The 7935-nt window shown below is 39.1% G+C and overlaps 1 pseudogene; it reads left to right on the forward strand.

Annotated features, from left to right (window-relative positions):
• The first annotated feature begins 1158 nt into the window (after positions 1-1158).
• Positions 1159-7043, forward strand: LOC116267876 (selenium-binding protein 1-like; annotated as a pseudogene).
• The last annotated feature ends 892 nt before the right edge of the window (positions 7044-7935 follow it).

Here is a 7935-nt window from a genome sequence, read left to right on the forward strand (position 1 = left end):
GAAAAATGAATAAATTATAAATTTAAGGAATCATAATTCCACCCCTCAGAATAGAATCACGATTCCTAAATTTTGATTCAAGAATGAAACTATAATCTTAAGACATAAAATCTTTGTTTGAGGATTCAATTCCCATTTCCTCGAAAAAAGAAAATTTTATTTACATAATTATGCAATCCGGCCTTGTCCAACAACCCATAAACGATCATTTTCAAATCTGCTATTTGTCAAAATAGTAGATTTATGTTAAATCCTTTGTTAAACCAGATACAATCAAGAGAGAACCAAAAACTGAGCGCCATCTAGACACATCTCTCTAATAACATGGGCCCCCTTGATTGGAAGGGTCATTTCCCAGATCCCATCCTTGTTATGAGATAAACAACTCATAAGTTTGATCAATATGAAATGTAAACAGAGAACCTTTTTATGATTTTACCACACTGGACTGACTAAGGAAACATTTTGAGTCCACTGGACCACAACAGATGGAAAAGAAAAGTGAAGAAATGGGTTGACCATATAGTGCACACATCATATGACGATTTTTTTTTCTTTCTCACATTTCCAATTCGGATTCAACCTTGCTCGCCTCATCCATACTATAATATTGGATTAGGGCTCGTCATTGTATTCGACCCTTCCACTTTTTTCTTTTTGTTTCTCCCCTTTTGTCGTTTCGCGAAGACAAGAAATAGGAAGAGCGACTGACGTCTGCTCAGAGAGGAGGAAAGTGGGGGAGAAGGAATAGGAGAAAGGGGAGAGAAGGAAACATGATCAGAGAAGGGAGCCATGGTTTCCACAAGGCGCAGCTCTTCATCGGCGAAGCTGTCTTTGCCATCACCGGTGCCAAGTCGGATGAAGCAATCCTTTCCCAAATCTTATTTGTTATTGTTTACCTATTCTTGGGTTTGTTGTCAACTCCAACATCTCATTTATGCGTTTTGTGGTTTTCTTAGGGTGTTGTTTTCTTCAGAGCTTGATTTCGGGGAATCAGGCGGAGAACTTGTTTGGGGTTGAATTGGTGGAATCAGGCAGAGAACTCTCATCCAAAAGAGGTGCGTGCCGGTCTCACCGAGGGGCGATGTGCCCAACTTGAAGGAATTGGCACCGTCGTCTTCATGATACCAGCTCCCCTCTGACCCGGCAACCGGTTCTATGGAAGATCCGGCGCTGGCTGAAACCCCAGCTTCCAATCCAGATGCCGCGGTCGACAAACCGGTCGCGATGCCACCTCCTTCACCAGGTTTGTATCCCGAGTTCTACATGTGCCACTTGGGAGAATGATAATTATTAAAACCGGCTTTCCGTAATCCTTTTTCCGTTTTGCTTATTGTGGGTTATAGATTCTGCATCGAAGAAATTGAATACAGTGCCATCGACATTGAATAATAGGTTGATGAAAAGGATGCCTAATTTGGAATGATCGACTGCAAGGGGAAGACTTATATCATAGTATCTGCACGTATTTTCCCCATCCACTTCCTGATTGCTGATTGAGTACCTTGTTTTGCTGCTTCTCTTGACTTCGGCTTTAGGTCATGTATTGGGAGGTTTTTAGTGCCACAATTTGGTCAGGTTTCAGTTGTAGGCGTCAGGTGGATCGGTTGCATGTAGTTCTAATTTCATCAACTAACATGGACTGGAGATCTCTTCAGGGAATTCTGCGTTTATAAAGTATGGTGCCTTCATTTCAATTAAGTTGTCATGCTCGTCAAGAATGTTAGTGTTCTATCTTGTTGTTGTGGATGGGAAATTTTGGAAGTCTATGTTTGTTTTAGGCGAAATAGTTTCCTCAGTTGTTAGCTTAATCATTTTTTTCTGTGACCTGGATTCAAGTGTTTTGAGATTCGCCTTGTCGCTTGGTCATGTTTCACAGGGTAGAAGCTAAACTCTAGGGTTATCATTTGTAGTCAGCGAATGAAAATCAGTTCTCTAAGTAGTGTAGCTTGGTTCAGGCGTTTCATAGACATCTCAGACAGAAAGCAAGTCAACATAACATGCAAAGGAAGGGCCGCATAGGGTCATGGTAAGGAGTAGGTAGATGACATAAATAAAGTCAAGTCCATTACACCACCATGTATGACGACATTGTGTTTGGATGTTTTCTGCTAATGCTTTATTTGTTTGTGGTCAAGAACATATTTTGCAAAGTCCTCATGTAACGAGGGCACAAGACTGATGAACTTTGCTGGATAGTCATACATTTAGAGTCTAACAGAGTCCAATCCCGTAGTTGTCATTATCATGCACTTGATGATTTTACAAAATCCACCATATAGGATTGGTTTATCCTGGGTTTAACCTAAACCATTTGTAAAACTTTCAATCAGTTGAGGACTCAAACATTTATGGAAAATCACCACTATTAAACCAACCATTCATATAGAAGTCACTTGGAGAGTTGGTGAAGTTCATTTTTCTACCCAACCAACCTATGCTATTTTGCATTCACCCTCTTATTTAAAGTAGAATTCCTTCCTCTTGGTGATATACCATTTGATGTTAAAATTTTTGTAAAAGTTATAATTTTCAGTTTTGCTTAAAAACATTTTAAAAGTGTCTTCTCACACAATGAAGTGGCTTTTTTTTATTCTTAGTACCTCCTTGAGCAAAAGGATGAAATTTCAAATTTTTGTTGCCAAACAATGGAAGAGGAAAATTAAAAGATCCTGAATATGAGCAGTAAGGAAAGGTCCTGTGAAGTTGAGCATTTGCAAGGATTTACCAGGAAGATATCTTGAGAGAGAAGCCAAAATGCTTTGTAAGATCTTGGTAGATAGCAAAATGAGAGTTGGGAGATTGGCTTGGGGCTTGTGTAGTCATTCCTCTGGGTTAGTAATCAAGAGTACCGGGGAGGCGTATAGGTGCTTTATGTTTATACCGTGAAGATAACGACTTAAGAACATTTGGCTCATCGAAAACCCGCAAGGTGAAGCAGGTTGGATACGCGACAAAGCTACACATAACCACCAAAGCGGTGGAGCTTCGTAGTAGCCTTTGAGGTGGTGAGGTGTTCCCTCAAAGGTGAAGGTCAGCCTAAAAAAAAATAAAGAAAAAAAAAATTAAGGCAAAAGCTGAATGCAAGAGAAAGAAAAAAAAAGAGGAAAAAAAAGCAAAAGGTGTTTGCCAAGAGATGAAAGGCATGAATGCTGAACTCGCAGTAATTGAATGTGAAAATCTTTGGTAGATGTACGGTCCTAGGGTCAATATCTTCTCCTATTCTTTATTACCTAAGATGCTGACGATGATTCCTTTATGTTCATATTTTGGAAATTAAAGGCATCCCTTCTAGAGATTTGACGACATTGACGCAAAATGAATCCTAAAGCTTGTACAGTAGGTGCTATGTGTAAATGAAGGCCATATTATTTGCACAACACGAGCACTCATGCTTATTAGTTAAATTGATCATTTTTTAACTATTTCAAACTAAAACTTGACATCTCTACTTGTAGGAGGAACTAACCAGTCTCTTTGGACTTGAAATATGTTTGTCATTTCATTCCCAATACCCTTTGGCCTTGAAAAATGTAGGCCATTCCATTACCTAGTCAACTCATGTTGAGTGTGACGAATTTCATTTCTTTGTCTAAGAGATTGATATCGTTTGGGATAAGTGATTAAGCCTGGCCCATTATTCCATCTTAACCGAGTGTCTTCAACATAACCCAAACTTAGGGTTGAGTCTATCATGGAACACCTCTTATCTCTTTTCAAAAGGACCAATCAATTTTGTAGTCCATTTTGAACTGTGACATTTTTGAAAGGTTCCATTCATCGAAGTTGCATGGGTTTTGGGTTTTATGTCCTCTGGTCCTTCATGGTTTTAGACGAGCATAATGCTAAGTTGCTCTTGTATCACGTTAGTGTCAGATTAATTGAATAGATCTTTTAGTTAGCTATTGCACATGTCCAGCGGTTAAGATCATTGGTTTGATTTGTATTAGTAGGATCCTATTTTGATTTAATTTGATTATTTAGTTTTGTTGACTTGGGCAATTGTTTTCTACTTTAATGGTTTCCTGCATAGTGGCATGTTTAGTTTTACTTTCATTGTGACATGGGTTGTTTAGGTGCTTTATTGTCTTAGTTTCTTGGTTTACCTTTTTCAATGCCTTCACTTGTGTTGCAGACCGACTATCCTTTGGCACAATGTGGGCCAAATAGGCTTGAAAAAGTCAGCATGTGACAACTTGATTCTTTTGATAAATATAATCTGGTCAAATTCATGGGTGTGTGTCACATTCTGATAGAGTCTTTGAATTCATATCATACATTTTTATGTTACAATCATCTGTTTGCTAACATGGAAGCCTACATTCTAAAAATATGCGAATCTATTTTGTTCATATTGTTCATATCCAACTCACTTATGATACAATCATGTGTTAATGTACATTTTAAAAATATGCCAAGTCTGTCTCTAGAGTGGTAGAAAAGTTTTGTTTTGTCAGTTATTTCAGCAGGGAGAAGAAACTGAACTACTGGTTGGTTTGAAGAATGGAGGTAATTGTGCTTGAATTATTCTTTGCCTACTGTCGTACTCTTTTGACTTTGGTTTTATTCCTCTTTCAATTTCCTGTTTCTTTCTTTTCTTTTCATAATGATTATTGTTATTTTGCTCAGCTTATAGGTGAGGCAACTTTGCAGGTTCATGCCATAAGTGACACTGTCCATCTCTCCTTTTATCACAAATTATTAGTGCAGAATCTAGCACTTCAGGCAAAAAAAAAGCGTTCTACAATGATATAATTGAAGTTGTTGAATCTAGTGGTTTTCTTAGTGTGCAATTTCTCGTCACTACTATTTATTCTTGTTTTAGGTGGTAAACATGTTCAATGGAAAAGTGGATGACCTGAAGCTTCTTTCGATCATATTTAATGCAAGCTTTCTATAATGGGCATATTGAAGAAAAAAAAAATGTGACTTTACATTATGCAGTTTCTGGATTCATAGATGTCCAAAACATTTGTAGGTTGTGCAAATAGATGGAGGTCCTTAGTTGCAGCTTCCTTGCTTGTGCTTATAATTTCTAACCTTTTTCTTTGTTCTTTTCTATATGCAGCTTACTGCTTTAACACTTCGAAGGATATATTTGGTTTAAACAAATCTAAAGCCGAAAGGATTATGCTTGAAGTTTTCTCTGTATTCTACCTTAGATGGCTTTCAAAAGCATTTTCTCAAGGAGAATTGGAGAGAGCAACTAGCTAAGGAACTTTCCTTCGCAGTGAACAGCATTTTGATCCATTTCTTTCATCTGAAGATTCCTCCATGTATTTTTGTAAGGGCATCTTTTGTAATTTTAGAATTTCAGGTCAGCCCAACCCCCATGTTTATATGGGGGGAGTCAGAGAAGATGCTGTACATGCATACAGTGAGATGTAGGTATTCTCTTTCCACGTTCAAAATGTATCATGGCTTGGAACCTCAGCAATAATCCATTCTTGCTTTTTCATATTGCTTTTATCTCAATATTGGTCATTGAAATTGTCCTCAAAGCTTACAAATTTTTTGAATGAAATCTTTTATGGCCTGCAGCAATTATTTTGATGACATGTTATTTCAATCATGAACTCACTAACACAGTCGTCTGTCATATATGTTCAACAGTTTCTATTTTTCATTGTTTAGAGAAAACAAGCAGGGACTTGCATTGTGCCAGTATCACTAGTACTTTCCACACCAAATCTGATCTCTTTCTATAAATTTAAGTGTGACTGGTTGGGCTTTCACATCAGTGAACTGGTTCTGGCAAGTTCTTTTTTCTTGTACAAGATTACTTAACACTGCCTCACATGAGCATGATCTCTATCCTCACTTGATTTTGCTGTGGTAAGATACATCTCTTAAGATCACATGGACTTCTTGGAATGAATTTTAGCTTTTATCCCATGCATCTGATGTGAGTGCTCTGATCGGCGCATCTTCATTTGTGTTGAAATCTGGTACTTTTGATCTCTGATATGCTCTTTCTGGTTCAGATGGGAGAAACTTGGTAATAATCCTCTATTTGGATATGACGTCTGGTATCAGCCCTGACACAAGACCATGATTAGTTCATCATGGGGAGCACCAAAATCTGTTACAAAAGGATTCAGTCTCCAACATGTAGAAGATGGTCATTATGAAGACATCACATGTATACAGCTGACCCGATGGTGAACTGAAACAGACTGGACCTTGGTAACTCAGATCTCCTACCTTTGGAGGTCAGTGTGACAGTGTCAAATATCGTCGCTCTGAAAAGTGCACCCTATGCTTGATATGATCATCTATTGTAGTGGCTATTACTTATGACTAGTTTGATATTGTCCAGTAGATTCTATACAGGTTATGTTGCGTCTGCATTAAGCAGCAACATGATTAGGTTTTTCCAGACTCCAAGTGGATCGTGGAGCCATGAGGTACCATTTGCTGATGTTCACATTACTGTAAGTGTGCATACGTGAGAGAGCATTATAGAGAGAGGGGGTCCTAAATTGCTTGTTTGTTTCTTCTATGTTGCAATATCTGTGACACCTTTCAGAATTCGATTAGGCCTGACATGCCTAGACCTATAACTGATTTGGTTATCTCACTGGATGGTCGCTTCCTTTACTTCTCAAACTGGCTGCATGGTGATGTCAAGCAATAAAACATTGAGGACCCTTCAAAGCCTGTTTTGACTAGACAACTATGGGTTGGTGGACTCATTCAGAAGGGAAGCTAGATAGTGCAGTATCTAAAGATGGGCTGGAGTCTCAGTTTGATGTTCCTGATGTAAAAATGTGTGTCTAAGTCATTGCTGTTCTTACCTTTTCTTGCTTTCCTCAGGTTAACAGACTCAGAGGTGGGCCACAAATGATCCTGTTGAGCTTGGATGGTAAGAGATTGTGGTGACTAACTCACATTTTAGCACATGGGATTGGCAATTCTATCAAGAGATCTTGGAAGAGTGCTCACATATGCTGCAGATTGACGTAGACACAGAGAAGGGTGGATTGAAGCTGAATCCAAACTTCTTTGTAGATTTTGGGCTTGAACCTGATGGTCCTATTTAGGGTTTACTTCGTGCTTGTTTGAGAATAAATGAGATGAGAATGGAAATAATATGCATATTCAAACAAGAGTGCCCATTATGTTGAAGTACCACATAGGAATTGCTGAAGAAGCACAACGCCTTGGATTGTTGGATTAATTTGGAGAATTCAAAGAGGTGACATGTGAACATCGTAGATAAGTTTTTAAATACAAAAGTAGATGTGTTCATCACATGTTCTCCCTCCGCCGCATGTCCTCCCTCCATCGCATGTTCTCCCACCTTCACGGATGAAAAATGTTTCCCATCAAAGAAATGACGGTGAAAATTTTTCCCCAATTCTTTTTTTTTTGTCCCACACCGTCCTATAAAGAGGACAAAAAGATGGATTGGGTTGTGGGCCACTTGAGTACAGAGTCAAGAATAGAATGCAGCGAAACTAGCCCATCCATATCAAGGTATAGTGGACAAGGCTCGATCTGTCCAACCCCACCAAAGCACAAATTGAGTCCTCTGTGGTTACTGCAGGTTCTAACTAGAGGAAAGATCAGTGTTTCGAGACCAGGCCAAGATCTCTTATAAAATGGCAGTGGCCCGGAGGGTAGTGGAGAATGGGAAATGACCAAGGGTGAGAGAAGAGAAGAGGATTTTGGGGGGAAAAAGGATGAGGAAGATTTACGAGCAAAAAAGAAGCAACACGAAATAGTGCTGGGTGGGTGAGCCTTTGTCTGTGTGTGAAATGTGTAAGAGGGTGTTACGTGCTTGCATGACGTTCGCTGCAGATGAGATGCCAAGGTGTAACGGAAATCAATGCAATGATGAGGGAGACAACAGCACTGAACGAGCGAAGGCCAGCCAAAGCACTAGCAGCCATGGCAGCGGCGGTGGGAGATGCAGGAGGAGGAGGAAGAGAC

Source organism: Nymphaea colorata, unplaced genomic scaffold (genome assembly GCF_008831285.2).
Source record: "Nymphaea colorata isolate Beijing-Zhang1983 unplaced genomic scaffold, ASM883128v2 scaffold0001, whole genome shotgun sequence".
NCBI lineage: Eukaryota > Viridiplantae > Streptophyta > Magnoliopsida > Nymphaeales > Nymphaeaceae > Nymphaea > Nymphaea colorata.